Source organism: Balaenoptera ricei, chromosome 3 (genome assembly GCF_028023285.1).
Source record: "Balaenoptera ricei isolate mBalRic1 chromosome 3, mBalRic1.hap2, whole genome shotgun sequence".
Classification (NCBI taxonomy): domain Eukaryota; kingdom Metazoa; phylum Chordata; class Mammalia; order Artiodactyla; family Balaenopteridae; genus Balaenoptera; species Balaenoptera ricei.
Window position 1 is genome coordinate 83,108,371 of NC_082641.1, and position 16,022 is coordinate 83,124,392.

At 34.7% G+C, this 16,022-nt stretch overlaps 1 non-coding gene and 1 pseudogene across 1 annotated transcript; one reads left to right on the top strand and one right to left on the bottom strand.

Moving 5' to 3' along the window:
- Positions 1-1,675: 1,675 nt before the first annotated feature.
- LOC132363359 (ubiquinol-cytochrome-c reductase complex assembly factor 2-like) lies at positions 1,676-8,359 on the bottom strand (annotated as a pseudogene).
- A 6,938-nt stretch (positions 8,360-15,297) lies between these two features.
- On the top strand, positions 15,298-15,403 carry LOC132364183 (U6 spliceosomal RNA). The gene has a single exon (XR_009502736.1). It is a non-coding gene; the product is annotated as a U6 spliceosomal RNA (small nuclear RNA).
- The last annotated feature ends 619 nt before the right edge of the window (positions 15,404-16,022 follow it).

The window sequence follows — 16,022 nt, forward strand, 5'->3', positions numbered from 1 at the left end:
TCTACTTTGCAGAAGATACTGTTAAGAGGAAGGCAGGCCACAGACTAGGAGAAAATATTTGGGAAATATGTATCTGAAAAGAAATTCTATCCAAAATACACAAAGAACTCTTAGAATTCAAATATAAGAAAACAATACAATTAAAAATTTAAGAGACCTAAATAAATACCTCATCAAAGAAGACAATGGATGAGAAATAAGCATATGACAAATGTTTGACATTATTTGTCATTACGTAACTGCAAATTAAAACAACAATGAGCAAACACTACACACCTATTAGAATGGATAAAAGTTTTTTAATTGAGAATACCAAATCCTGGCAAGGATGTAGAGAAAAAGGAATTCTCATTCATTGTTGTTGGGAATGCAAACTGGTACAGCCACTCTGGAAAACAGTTTGGCAGTTTCTTAGAAATTTAAACTCTGTCTTACCATATAATCCAGCAGTCACTCTCCTACATATTTACTTGAAAACCTAAGTCTACACAAAAACCTGCTCAGGATGGTTTATAGCAACCCTATTCATTATTGTCATGAGTGGAAGCAACCAAAATATGCTTCAATACGCAAATAGACAAACTGTGGTACATCCATATACTATTCAGTGATAAAAAGAAATGAGTTATCAAGGAATGAAAGGACATGGAGGAATCTTAAACACATTTTGAAGTGAAAGAAGTCAGTCTGAAAAAGCTATATATTGTGTCATTCCAATTATATGACATTCTGGAAAAGAACAAATATAGAAATGATAAAATGTTCAGAGCCAGGGATTTGGGAGCATGAAGGAGGGGTTGAATAGGTGATTATTTTTTCAGGTGTTGAAACTATGATGTATGATACTGTAATGGTGGATACATGACGTTCTGCATTTGTCAAAATCCTTAGAATGTTACAACATAAAAGCCAAACCTTAATGTATGCAAGTTCAAAAAACATCATTTAAGACAACAAAGGATCTGAAAATGGACTACAGACTGTGACAAAAGTATCCATATTAGAAACATATTGAACAGCATTACTGAAAATGGCTGGGATGTAAAGGTGCTGACCTTAGTAACGTTAGGTATGAGTGGCTTCTGTAAGACTAAAGGCAAAAGGAACTGAACGTGAACACTGTACTCTAATTCATAAAGTTTTGTCCTGTGACAGTATGAGTTTAAAACTCTGACACTGTTATGCATGTATACTGAAACTGAGAAATTAAATGAATTGTGGATTACAGGAACCTGATTTCTCACTGTTGGAGTATTTACAATAAGCAAAAGAAATAGCCTAGACTGACTGATGTGGTAATAATCTTGAGTTGAAGACATCAAATATGAACTCATATGTACCATATATGAATAATGAGGGATAGATATACAGCTATTTATGGCCATGTGCATGTACATGTGTTGCTATACAGACATATTTTCTTGCTATTCCAGCTGAGAGGGTCTAGAAGAAATGATAACCCAGCAGCAGTGAGCACACCCAACACCCAGACCTTGATTTCTAATACCTTTCTCCAATAAAAGGAACCAGAGATTTTTTGGGAAAATGACTGATTATAAACCTTGGTAGGAAATATACAAGCTGAACCTGGAGCATCTTGTATTGCCAGAAAATAGGATGTACAGAAAAAGCACACACACATATACGTAAATACACACACATTGATGGGCATAAGTTAAAGAAACAAAGAAGCCAGCTGAAAGCTCCCAATGGCCAAAGCTGAAACAATTTAAGCAAGAAAACCAATAAAGTAGTATTAGATTATAACCCTAAGTATAAAATAGTCATGAATTCATACTGATGTAAAAGAATGGTTGAATACTTAAAGAAGAGTAGGAGAAGAGACAAATCTGCTATGCAAAAGATTTCCAAATACTTTATATAGATACTGTGCACTCAGGAGGAAAAGCATAAATCCATTTCCTAAGACGAGGCTATGCATAGTGTCTTTTCTTCCAAAGACTGAAATATGGAGTATAAAAAAGGTTGGGTGGGAATAACTTTGCAGTGGAGAAACTTGACAAATACTACCTTAGAGAGATGATTAAGATTAACATCACCAATGATAAATCATGTTAATAATGCATATCCTTGGTATGATATGATGAAGATTTACCTCTGTGGTATTCCTCCCTAAAGCCCAAGCCCAGTCTACTCAAGAGGAAAACATTAGAAAATTCCAACAGATCAGTATCATCCAAAATACCTGAAAAGTGCTCCTCAAAACTGTCAAGTCCATCCAAAAAAAATAAGAAAAATCAGAGAAAATGTCACAGGCAAGAGGAGCCTAAGGAGACATGACTAAATGTAAAATCATATCGTAGATGGGATCCTGGAATAGATGAAGGATACTGGGTGAAAAAAAATAAGGAAGTATGAATAAACTGCAACTTTAATAATAAGAATTACATTTGAAAACAGCTCATACAGCTCAATAACAAAAAAACAACCCAATAAAAAAATGGGCAGAAGACCTAAATAGACATTTCTCTTAGACATTTCTGACATGTTCAACATCACTAATTATTAGAGAAATGCAAATCAAATCTATAATGAGGTCCACCTCACACCAGTCAGAATGGCCATCATTAAAAGTCTCCAAGTAACAAATGCTGAAGAGGGTGTGGAGAAAAGGGAACCTTCTTGCACTGCTGGTGGGAATGTAAATTGATACAGCCACCATGGAGAACAATATGGAGGTTCCTCAGAAAACCAAAAATAGAATTACCATATGATCCAGCAATCCTACTCCTGGGCATATATCTGGACAAAACTATAATTTGAAAAGATACATGCACCCCATGTTCATTGCAACACTATTTACAGTAGCCAAGACATGGAAGCAACCTAAATGTCCATCGACAGAGGAATGGATAAAGGAGATGTGGTACATATATACAATGAAATATTACTCAGCCATAAAAAAAAGAATGAATGAATGCCATTTGCAGCAACAGATGGACTTAGAGATTATCATACTAAGTCAGAAAGAGAAAGACAAATACCATATGTTATCACTTATATGTAGAATCTAAAATAACACACAAATGAACTTATTTACAAAACAGAAACAGACTCACAGACATAGAAAACAAACTTATGGTTACCAAAGGGGAAAGGGGGTGGAGGAGGGATAAATTACAAAGAAAGAAAACGATTATATTTGATCATTAATTATAACAAGTGTACCACACTAATGTAAGATGTTATTAGGGGAAACTGGGTGTGGGGTAAATAGGAACTCTCTTTACTATTTTCTCAGTGTTGCTGCAAACCTAAAGCCATTCCAAAAAATAAAGTCTATTTTTAAAAAGTTAATGTGGCAAAAGATAGGTTCAGAAAAAGAAATAAGGAAAACTGAGAAAACTATTGCCTCTGATAAAAAGATGTAGAAAAATTCTTAGTCATTTAAATCTCTGAAGATACTGAACTGCAAAGAATATGACTGAAGTGACAATCAAGTGTATTTTATATTGTACAGAATATTTCATATTATTAATAACTAGTACATTCACTAAAAATTATATTCTGTTAGGTTTTTTAAATATATATATATGTAAATATTGATTTTACTGAGTTTGCTAGTTTGTGAACAGACTGTTATGGCATATATTTCCAAGATTTGAAGGAGTTTTTATTACTAGAAATTATTTTTTGGCCACTAGAGGAAATAACAGCTTCTGAAAATGATATATTCAAAGTTAAAAATTGTTTAGGATTATATTAAATAATTTAATACTATGCTGAATAATCTTTATTCCTTCTGTATATTCATGGAGAGGGATATTTTTAGACTCTGCGTATAATTTACATAGTTTATCAAAATTATATATGTCTGCAATAGGTAAGCTAATTTTCCTTGCTTAAAAAGTTCTGACAAATATATGAAAAAGAGAGAGAGAGAGAAGCCCCTGACATTCAGAAGCTGGTCTGACAGTCACATCTAAGCCATTTATTCTCCCATTTGATAAACAATGTCACAATATACCAATTTCAGACAAGGTTACTCTGAGACACAATCATGAAAAACAGCAAGGCCACTTCATAATTTTGTCTAGAACATCAAAAACATGGTAACTCCACCACCCACAAGAAAACACTCTCCTTGTTCAAACACTAAACGAGTACCTGCTACTTCTCTACCCATAGCACTGCCCCTGCTTTCTGACAGTGTTCACTCCTGAAGGCCATCTCTTCCTTACACACTTTCCCAAATCACCCAACCAGAATTTAAATCCCATCGCAGATTCTTTCTAACACACTCTTATAAGAAACTCCACGTTCCTCCATGGTGTATGCTCTCCTTTGACGAGGTGAGTACCTGATTTGTTCACTTCTGGCATCACAAAAAATAGAGAACCTTTACAGTTCAGGAGATCTAATCAGCAAATTCTCTCTGTAAATTACTTACCCTTGGAAAAAAAGTTAGCATACTAGTTCTTTCAAGGTATTAAAATAACTACTAAAATAACTGCTCAACAGAGTTCATTATAATAAAAAACACTTTTTTTGGTAATTGCAGAGCAGATTGCCATCTTTCTCATCCACTTGGCCAGATCTGCCCAGCCACTAAGCTTGTCCTGTTTTCCCCTCTGTCTTGCGTCTCGCTGCTCATCGCTCTGTTTGACTTCTCATTTATAAAGCGTGAGCAGTACCAACACAGAACAGCCTGTTACAGAGGCTTAGTTCTTTATCAAGGCAAAGATTCAAAGATTCCCAAACTGTAAGAAGGGATCAGATCTACAGTAAGAGGCTACCAGAACATAAATATTAACCCTATGTGTGCTTTAAAGTAGGCTGTGGTGGTTAGAGTATAACATGAAAGTGTTATGCAAAATGTTTATTCTTGTTTTGGAAGGACAAAATTCAAGGATATTTCTTATCCTTTCTTCTAATGATTCTAGAGGTTCTCTAGTGCATTCAATTCTGTATCTAACTCTTATGCTAACAGTTTGTGTAATATTGGGCAGCCATATAAATAGTTACTCAGTTTCTTTCTCCTTTAATAAGTATCCATTGCTTTAGACAAACTGGACTGAACAATGTTCTTAAAAGAATAATAATAAAAAAAAACTGGGTATCCAGTTGTTAATCAATTTGTCTACTTATCTATCATTTATCTGTTAATTCACCCATCAATCCATTTATTCATTAATCTATCTAACTTATTGATTGCCTGTCATTTATCTCTTATAGTTGAAGTCCTTGCTTTGTTGGTTTATCACCTGTGTCATATGATTTGGAGCAGGTTACCTCTCTAACCTCATCTCACACCACTCTCCCACTCATTGGGCTCCATCACAGCTGATAAAGTCTGATCTTAGGAGCTTTGCATTTTCTCTCTAATGCCTGGAAAGCTCTTTGACAGATAAGTATTTGGCTTTCATTCTGCTTTTCTTCAGGTCTTCAGTCATGTGTTACCTCTTCATGAGAATTTCCTTGAACCCTTCCTAAAATTATGTCCCTTCTCCATGACACTTCCTATTCCTAATTCTCTACTTCCTTCTTCTGCTTAAAACAAATATTATAATTGTTTTATTTATATATTTTACTTATTTTGTCTCCTATCTTTCACCTCAACTAGAATGTGAGCTCTACTAGGGCACAGATGTCTGTTGGTTCAGCGCTGCTTCCCCAGTGTCTAGAATGGAACTTGCCCATAGAAATCTGCATTAAAAATTACTTGGATTCATGGAGCTCTTGAGAAGATAAAAAGACATGGTGCAAGTAAGGTGCTTGCCACTGAACCTGGTACAGACTATAGACTAAATAGATGGTACACATTGTCTTGTATTATTTTATATAACTTCATTCAGAGAACACTTACCACCACCATGAAACTCAAGTACTCATCATTCTCTTGGAGGGTATTATTATTATTAGTTATTTAGCTGTTATTAGAGAAATTACTAGGTTTTAGTCAGAGACTATATATAAATATATATATATATAAATATCCACAGATACTAGACATGACATCATTATATTTTTACAAGAAAATATATTTTGAGTAACTTACCATAACTATGAGGTTATGACTTAAGTAACACATGACAATAAGTTTCAGTGGCATTTGCATAACTATAACTCAATCATAATATTCATAATCAAGTCAGAATCATTGTAGATAAGTAGAGCTTTCATGAATGCAGTTAATTAACCTTAATTTACAAATGAGTGCATTTAAATAATAATTTTGAACTTTCACCTAGTAGAGAAAAGCAACACATTATTCTCTATCAATTTTAAAGTATCAGCTCCTTATAGAGTTAATTCATCCACTTTTTCTTGGTGTTGGAATATAAAATAAAATGTGTATACCTATCTAATGTGACATAAATAATAGGAGTGACATCTATGATGATTAGTCATATGATTGCCTATGCCTCTTAAAATTATAAAATTGTAGCTTCCAGTCAGAAAACATTTCATGTATTAAAAGCATCACCAACCAAAATATAAATCACGAGTTGTGGTACAACTTGAATGGAAAATGTGTATAGTATATACATGGAGGTAATGCATGGTAGTTTCTAGTATCTGGTTTATATCAGGGACAATATGATGAAACAACTTAATATGTTGAAATTATTAGATAATTTTTGGTGAAATAAAAAAAGCTTTAAATAAAAAGTTTAAAGTGCTAATAGCCTTGTCTTTTTAATTTACCAAGAATGTGGATTCGTAAGTCAGAATGCTTCTCTTTAAACCCTGGAAGTATGACTTTGAGTAAATCACCTCACCTCTCCAAGCTTAATTTTTCTCTTATTTAAAAGAGCAATAATATTATAATCCACATAATCTTTATACATATAACATTATCCACATAAACCTTTTTAAAAATAAGTATTTAATAAATAATAGTACTAGTAGTAGTTATAATCATAGTAATAGTATTTGCAACAAGGGAAAGACTAGCCTTACTATGATACTAAAGATACTAAGGAACTATCCTTGATAGTTCTTTTCCTCACATTTATGAGTCTTGCACCTCTTGAAGGGGAGAATTACAAGGTGAGAAAGATACCCCCTTGTCCCCAGGTTGGGGGAGTCTTCTCTGTAGATCCCCAAGGAAGCAGCATTGCACCAACCCTGTGGCTTCCCAAACACAAATCTGGCATGAAATCTATTCCGTTTGTCCCAAATTAGATTACTATCTTGATGTCTGTAAACTAATGAACATGTAATCTGTGTACAAGGAAAAGGAGGTGAATGTGACACCCATCTTGCTATTACTCTGCACACGGTAATACCTGATGTCTCTAAATCTTGGTCATTTTATGTATATCGTTTGGGTGGCACTATCCCATTGACCAATCTAGTCTCTAATTAAAAGCACCTATACAAGGAGGTAACAGTTTGCTGTCCTACATGGAAAACAAAGAAGTTTAAAATCTGACATTATGCCCTTTTTTAATTGCTGGGTGAGGAAGTTTCCACTCTAGGTATTCAAACAGGCCAGTTTCCAAATTAAATAGGGCTGAAAAACAAACTCATTGTGAGAAAAAGTACCTCTTATGTAAGAAAATTTAGACTGTGACTTTATTTTACTGTTCCATTTTTTTTTAACATCTTTATTGGAGTATAATTGCTTTACAATGGTGTGTTAGTTTCTGCTTTATAAGAAAGTGAATCAGCTATACATATACATATATCCCCATATCTCCTCCCTCTTGCGTCTCCCTCCCACCATTTTAAAACATATTCCAAAAATAACTATTTCAACACTCAGTATCATTATATATAGGTATGTGAGAATGGATACATGTGTATGTATGGCTGAGTCACTTTGCTCTGCACCTGAAACTATCACATTCTTAATCAGCTATACTCCAATATAAAATAAAAAGGTTAAAAAAATTATTATAGGTATATGAACTTTTTTTTTTTTTTGGATGGAGAAATCAGGGCATTTTATTGATGATGGCAACGTACACGACTTCACACTTAGGTAACGCGGGCGCGATAAGGCCCTAGCCCAGGCCTTATGCTTCTCCTCAGGATCCCTGGGGGCAAACTTCTCCTGCAGTTTCTTCCACACGCCTTTATTCATCTCCTTAAACTCTTCCAAGGTATCTGTGGACAGGACCAGTTTGTATTCTTCCAGGGACAGGCCACTGAAGCTTGTGTCTCTGGGGCGAGGGTACTTGTGTTTGTAGTAGTTTGAATGGAGAGGTGCTAAGCTCTCGTGCTTCTAATCACAGGCCTCAGGCTCTGCAATCTGGGTGTTCTCTCCCTCCCTAAAGGCGTGCACTACCCGCTCCCACTGATAAGCGCCCAAGTCCCGGCCTCATTTGGTCTCGTCCACTGGCCATTCCTCACAGAGTCTGAGAAAATTCTGGTAGTGGCTGGCCGCCATTTGGGGCCTGAACTTTATTTTTAAGAGTGCTTCCAAGTCAATTTATCAATTCCCCAGAGATATAGGACACATTTAATTAACAGATATATTTTATAAATGACAGCACAGAAGAATGTGAAAATACTGAAGAAAGGAGAGACAGAGTCAGAAAGCTGGATTGGAGCAGATGAAAGAACAGATTTTGTTTTGGGACCGCCAGGGATCTCTTCCAGATACCCAGTATCCCTTCGTGGATATCTGGCAGTTCTCAGCCATACTAAAATCTCCCATCTTCAGTTACTATTCTTATCTAGGGTATGACAGTTGATAAAGCTATTAAAAAGTCAGATTTAGAGTGGACCACAACAATGAATTTTAACTCATAATTCTGCTAAAATGTCTCCAAACCATCCACATTTTTCTTAAATTTGTAGTTATATTATTTCTATATTTTAAACCATTCATAATTTGCAGATATAGAGAGTCTATACCAAAAACTCAGCAAAGTTTTTGGGTGAAATAGATCGTAGTGAGCCGTCACATCAAAGTCAGTTTTACATTTTCGATTTAAATTGGCTTGAGAAATAGATATGCCAGTTATTATGGGGAGTGTCAAAAAGTATATGCTAAGGTTTCATTGAACAATATAAACCTTTTCCCCACATACTGAAAAATTTCTGATACATAAAATGATTTTGATTTTAAGATTGTCAAAATATATATGTTTTCTCTTGATCAATTTTAAGTACATTGCTTTATGAACATTTTTAAATAGGCTGTACTATTTAATTTTCCTCTTAGTATATTTATCAAAATATTTTTATTTTGGCTTTGTTTTAATTAATATTTGCTTCTTAAGTAAATAAAATACCATTTGATGTGTTCACTTTCAAAATGATGAACAGTAGACAATAATGTTTTCTTTTTTTTTAATTAAACAACTAAAACTCACTCCTACAACTATATTTATCTTTCATCCATTCTTTCCAAATGATGTGTAATTCTCCTTCCTGTGCATTTATTTCATGTCATGTATCCACTCTCCATGTGACAGACACTTAATCTGACTCCAGTTTACCAGCTGAGCTGATAGTAGGGTGAGGCAAGTGAGGCAGATGGGGCACAACACTTAAGGAGGCACTTACTCTCAGGGTGAGTGTGCTATCCTGTACTCATGTTTTACATGACCTTTAGAGTGAGTGCCTCCTTAAAATCTGCACCTGAGTTGCCTCACTTACCACAACTTAGTCCTCAACCAAGAACAAACACAATATTTCTTAGTCCACAACCAAGAACAACCTTTTACATGCCCCTTTTTGACTTTATATGAGGATAGATTTGGATTATATACCTGGTAAAAGAACAGATTTATCACACGTTATGTGTCTACAAACTGACTCACTGGTACTAGATTACTTTCCAAATGTCCACAACAATCTACACTGCATTAGATGTGCGTGAAGGTTCCTATTACATTGGTGCGTTCTTAGTATCATTTAGTGCACTAATGGCTCTAAAGTGCTATTCTTGCTTTAATTTACATATTTATGATCACTAATGATTCTATGACTTCCCCTTATGCATGCTCGGTAGCTTTTTGGTTTTAATTTTTTGAAAATGCCATCTCATATCTTTCACACTTAATTGTATCAGAATTGCTCTTTACAAGAAGAATTTCTCATACTCTAGGTATTGATTCTTAGTTGATTTCAAGTGTCAGAAATATATGCCCCCAATCTATTATCTGTTTATTAACTTGATACATGGTGCCTTTCATTAAAATTTTTCTTGATGTAGTCAGATTTATTAATTTTCTTTCTTTTGGTTTGTACTTTTACATTTTTGTTTAAGAAGTTCTACTACCCTAGATAGTCCTCTAGATTTTCTTCTATTAACTTTATACTTTTACCTTTCAACTTTAGGTCTTTCATCTGTCTAGAGGCCACCATCATATGTGGTATTAGCTAGTGTGAATGAATGGATTCTGATCACTCCTATTCCATTTTCTCCCGATGACAGAATTACATATCAAAGAGGCTGTAAGAACTGCCTCTAGAGGAGGACTATACATCTCTACCCCCATTGACTCTGGTATTGCTCACATGAGTAAAGCAATATGGGCAGATATGAAATGGTGAAATGTCAGGCACAGACTTTGAAAGGCATCAGGTATTTCCATTGGCTCATCTTGCCTTCCTGCTATCCACCATGAAAAGAGCATGCACCCAATGACTGCAATGCCTCTCACCTCCGTTTCAGAATGGGAGATACATGGAACAACCCCAAATCCAAGCCTAGCTGATCTCAGCCAACCCACAGATTATCTAGTCCACGGGCAAGAAATATGTGTGCTACAATGAAAGCTAACTAACAGATACACGAATCCCTTTTTACTTTCCTTCATGTAGATAGCCATTTTTCTGTCAAGATGACATGAAAAAGTGTAATAAATTAAAAGGTTTCCAAAAGATCTAAATAGCTATCTTATATAAAAGGATATAAAACTCCTCTATTCATATTAAAGAACAATTTCCCAGATGTCAAACTAATCATGAGTATCTTAAGAGGAAGTGGAGTTTACATTCACTGCTAAAGCACACTGCTACATTTTTCTAACAGGAGGGTACTTTGAGGATGTCAAATACGTGCGCAGTTCTCAACAAAGTGTACAGCTGGGGTGTTGAGATCATAACTGTAATGTGTACTTCGGAGGTTCATCTAAAAAAACTGAAGTTAGACTCACTAACTGACAAATGTAAGTTGATGCGTTAGAGTGACAAATAATCTCTCTAATTATAGGACCTATTTGTGTCTAGTCATTTTTCCTGAATATTGTCCCCAAACTTCCAGCAATATAGGTGGCCAAACCGTGATTGATGGCCACAACTTTGACACTTAGAAGTGCTTTATTCACTACTCAGCTTCTTTATTATTTTAGTCATTTACTTTACTCAGTGATTTGGGCTCCCCTATTTATTAGTCTTAGAAACATACACAGGTACTGTTGCAGTCTATTGAGGGAGGTGTTATTATAAAATAACTCCACAGACAATTTTTTTCTTTCTTCTCTTTCTTGTATATCTTACTTTTTCCCACTTTTTTCCCTTATCTTCTAAAACTCTATTTTCTTAGCTATTTAGGTCATAGCTCTGAAAATTAATTACTCCTTATATAAGATATTGCACAGATAAAAAGACACCTAAGTGAAAATGATTCTGTTGCTCTCATCCTAAACCATACCCCACAGTGAGTCAAAGAATTGTAATAAGTATCTAATATATATTCCATCATATTTGCATAATATATCTTAATTTCATTTTAATAAAGATCATTATCAATGAAGGAAGAATAATTGTATTACATCTCCCAATAGGCCCATAGAATACTATCATAATAATAATGATAAATATCATTTAATGGACAGTATGTGCCAGGATACTATACTAAATGTAGCTGTCATGATCAGGTAAGTTCTGCTGTAGTAACAAACACATCCTGGAATATCAGGGACTTACTACTATAAAAATTTATTTCTCTTTTAGGAAAAATTCAATGCAGCTGAAATATGCCTCCATTTCCTGATGGCTGCCTTCCATGGTTTCTAGGATTGCCAAGGCAGGGCAAGAGAGAGATGCAACAGAGGAAGAAACACACTAACTCATAACTGCCGCAGACTAGAAGTGACACATCATTCCTCTTGCAGTCCCGCAGTCCCACATGGACTCTGAATTAGGCTTGTGAATGTAGTCATCCTGTCTGCCCAGAAAGTGAAAATAGTCAGTTGAACAATTAGAACTGTGTTCACTAAATGGATAAACTACGTTATCCATTTAAATCCGTTCATAGTCCTATGAACCTACTCTCATGACTACTAATTACAAGCAATCTCACACTTTTATTCCAAAATCACGACTACTTTCTCCACCTGTCACCAGCTGAACAATCATGGGATTATGGGCAAAGTTTTAAAAATGTAATGCATTCCCAGAAACAGATTAGCTCACTGGCCACCATTATGTGACCCAAGGACATTTAACCCCACTCCAGTATTTGCTATCAGACAAGGACTTCAGGAAACCCCTTTCCTTGGTGGAGGGCCACCATACCCAGAATTAGAAAGGTTTGGTGTTCACAGGTTCATTAGCCCTAACCATCCAGTGGAAATTGGAATAAATGGAAAGGTCCTAGCAGTCAGTATTACAATAATAATTTTAAACTGTAACATGAGGACTTTGGAAAGATGAAAATTTGGAAAGGGAAATGAAAAGACAAGAATGAGCAGTGATAGCCAAAAAAAAAAAAAAGTTGTTAAGAGATTCATTGAATTGAAAAAGAGCACAGCCTCTCACCATCTCTAAAAGTACGGAAGTTTGAAGACTTTTCACTCTCATTTTTCTTTCTCTCTTCCTGTCTTTTATCTTGCTTTGTTTTTGTTTTGTTTTGTTTTATTCTCTTCTCTGGCATTGGTCTTATTCACAATTATACAGAAGTATCATTGAAAAATTCTCTTGCTTTTAAAAAGCTTAAAAGGATAAATTCAGCCATCCAATTTAGGGAACTTGCCAGATTAATCTTTGTTAGGAGGGTAAAAAAATAATGGTAAATAAAAGAAACAAGTTTAAAAATTCAAGTCTCTCCCTAATTCTTGCTTTCTCCCTCATTCCTCCACCCTGACCTCCTTTCTTTCAGACACTCTCCTTTTGTCACCTCCATAAAAGGAGCTGAAGGAATATCAGTCAATGACCTTCCCTCAGTGTGAGGGACAAAACTACAAAATCAGGCCTTTAATCTGAACGTCAGAAGAATGCAGGGTTTAGACAGGCACGTGCCAAGCTGCTGCACCCTGAGTCCTGACACACTTACATACCCCGCTATTTTTAGTAACAACATCAAAAGTAATTTCAGCAGTTGATAAAACCAAATGACTTCTTACAACATTACCATTAGAGCATTTTATGCTACCCTAAAAGAGGCACTAATTACCACAGGAAGTCAGGACAGCTTTATATTTTTCTCTTTAAATGACACAAAACATTGTAAGCACTATAGTTAGTATCATTTTGTCATGAGTTCTTTTTAGATTTAAATATAGACCATTCCCAAGCTCATTTTTCAAAGCTCATGTTTGAAAAATCATGAATGACATATTTACACTATAAGCATTTCTTAAAAATAGACACAGGGAGTTTATTTCGGTCCCAAAACAAAAATGTTCACTTATGCTAAACAATCACCAGAGAGACTTTCATATCCAAGCCTCCAATTTTCTACTTGATTCCGTGTCAGCAACAATAAAGTTTTCCAACAAATGGAAAGGATTTAAACATGGCAACTTCCAATGGTAAGGCTACAAAAATTGTCTTCGTAGTGCAGGCACTAAACCTAGATAGCAGAGGAGAGAGTTTTATTTTATTGGATTATTACAAATTCATAGCCTTGAGATCACGGTGCTTCTGGGATAGAATAAGATCAAGTTTAAATGTCTTCAAGTGTACTTTTCTATACTGTAGTTTACAAATTCTATAATGTCCTTCACACAAGAATACTTTTAAGGAGAGATCAGAAAGTAAACAAATGAGCACCACATGCATTACATAAAAATTAACTCAACATTGGCTGCAAGGTATGTTAAATCATGGGCTGAATACAATTATACTTTGAATACAGTCTGTTGTTTCTTCCAGTTTATTCCTATTCTAGGCAATTTCAAATCCATTTTTTTTATTTCAAAGCCAAGCTACAATTTGCCAAGTTATTATGTTTTTATCACATAGTAATGTTACCAGTGGGTATTCAATGGGTACTAGTACAACAATAACAATAATTGTATGTTGCATTTGTGTAGAAGTTGAACAAATGTAACACAATTGCAAGTGAAAATATATTCTCATATATTTCTAATATAAAGAAATATAACTCTGAGCTTAGAGTCATTAGGTACTCAATATCATATAATTAGTAATGATTGACACAGAGACTTGACACAATTTTCTCACTCAAAGTCCAGGAATAAGAGAAAAAATTTATAAAGTAAAGTAAAAGAGCCTTGGTATTAAAATTTTAACCATTAGTTATAATAAATAGTAATGTAAGGTATAGTTTTATAAATATAATTTATGCTACACAACTATAGTAGTCTTAAGAAATGAAGGAGTACAGGAAATTCTTACATGTTTGTCTCATTAGAAAGAATCTACATGTTGTGATTTCAAAATTTTTATCTCAGATCCTTTCTTTTAGTATTCCTTAAGGAAGTGAGATAGTGAAAAATAAGGAATATCATGCATTCATTCAACACCAACTATGTGCCAGGCACTGTGCTCTTTGATTGGAACTCAAATGTGAAATGCATTCTCCTTACCTTTAAGGAGAGTGTTTTGGGAATAAGCAGAAAAATATACATACAATTCCAATTCAACATAATTATTATGAAATTTGTATGTAAGAAATGTACAAGAGCCTAAATACTTCTGTCTTAAAGCTTCTACTTGTCCTATCTCATAACAGCTTATTTACAATGTATTGCTTTTGAAGATGTCAAGATTACAACAAAGGATATAACTTTCCTATGAATTATCTGTCATTTTGCAAACCAGGCATGAGTTTTAAACAAGGGGAAAAGCCAAAAAGAAAGTGACTGTATACTATTCTGTGAAATTATATTGCCAATCTCTTCTGTGTGGCCTGGAATTAAATAAAAATAGAAGAATTAGCAAAGATTATACATTAAGTTTTGTTGGTCATGCACTCTACAAAACTACCTGGCAGAATGGGTATGTGTAAAGATAAGATCCAGCTTATAGTCCATATGTAGAACTACACACCTTGGCATTGGGCCTTGTCCATAGGTTTTTGTCTAATTCAGGTAAAGGTTATTTATGGACTAATGACAGCCCTGAGTTTTAGGGCCTCTGTTGCTGGGCATGCCATCAGAAGTCTGCCCCTGTTAAAGATCCCCAGAGCTCGTTTTGGCACCACATATACTAAAATTGAGACAATACACAGAGAACAGCATGGACTCTGTGCAAGGATGACATGCAAATTTGTGAGGCATTCCATATTTTTCCATCTCATGTCCATGGATCAGAAGAATTAATATTGTTAAAATGGCCATACTACCCAAAACCATCTATAGATTCAATGCAATCCCCATCAAAATACCAAAGGTATTGTTCACCGAAATAGAAGAAACAATTCTAAACTTTGTGTGTAACTAAAAAAGACCCTGAATAGCCAAAGCAATCCTGAGAAAGAATAACAAAGACAGAGCCATCACACTTCCTGATTTCAAACTGTACTACAAAGCTATAGTATTAAAAAACAGTATGGTACTGGCACACAAATAGACACATAGAGCAATGAAACAGAATAGAGAGCCCAGAATTAAATCATGGCATACATTGTCAACTAATATTTGACAAGGAATCAAAGAAAGGATAGAGGAGAAAGGATAGTCTTTTCAACAAATGCTTCTGGAAAAAACTAAAAAAACACATACAAACTATGAAATTGGACCCCTATCTCACACTCACAAAATCTAACTGAATATGGATCAAAGACTTTAACATCAGAACTGATACCACAGAAGAAAGTGTAGGGAAGAAGCTTATCAATCTTGGTCTTGGCAATGATTTTTTTAGACGTGATGCCTAAAGCACAAAACAAAAGCAAAAATCAACAAATG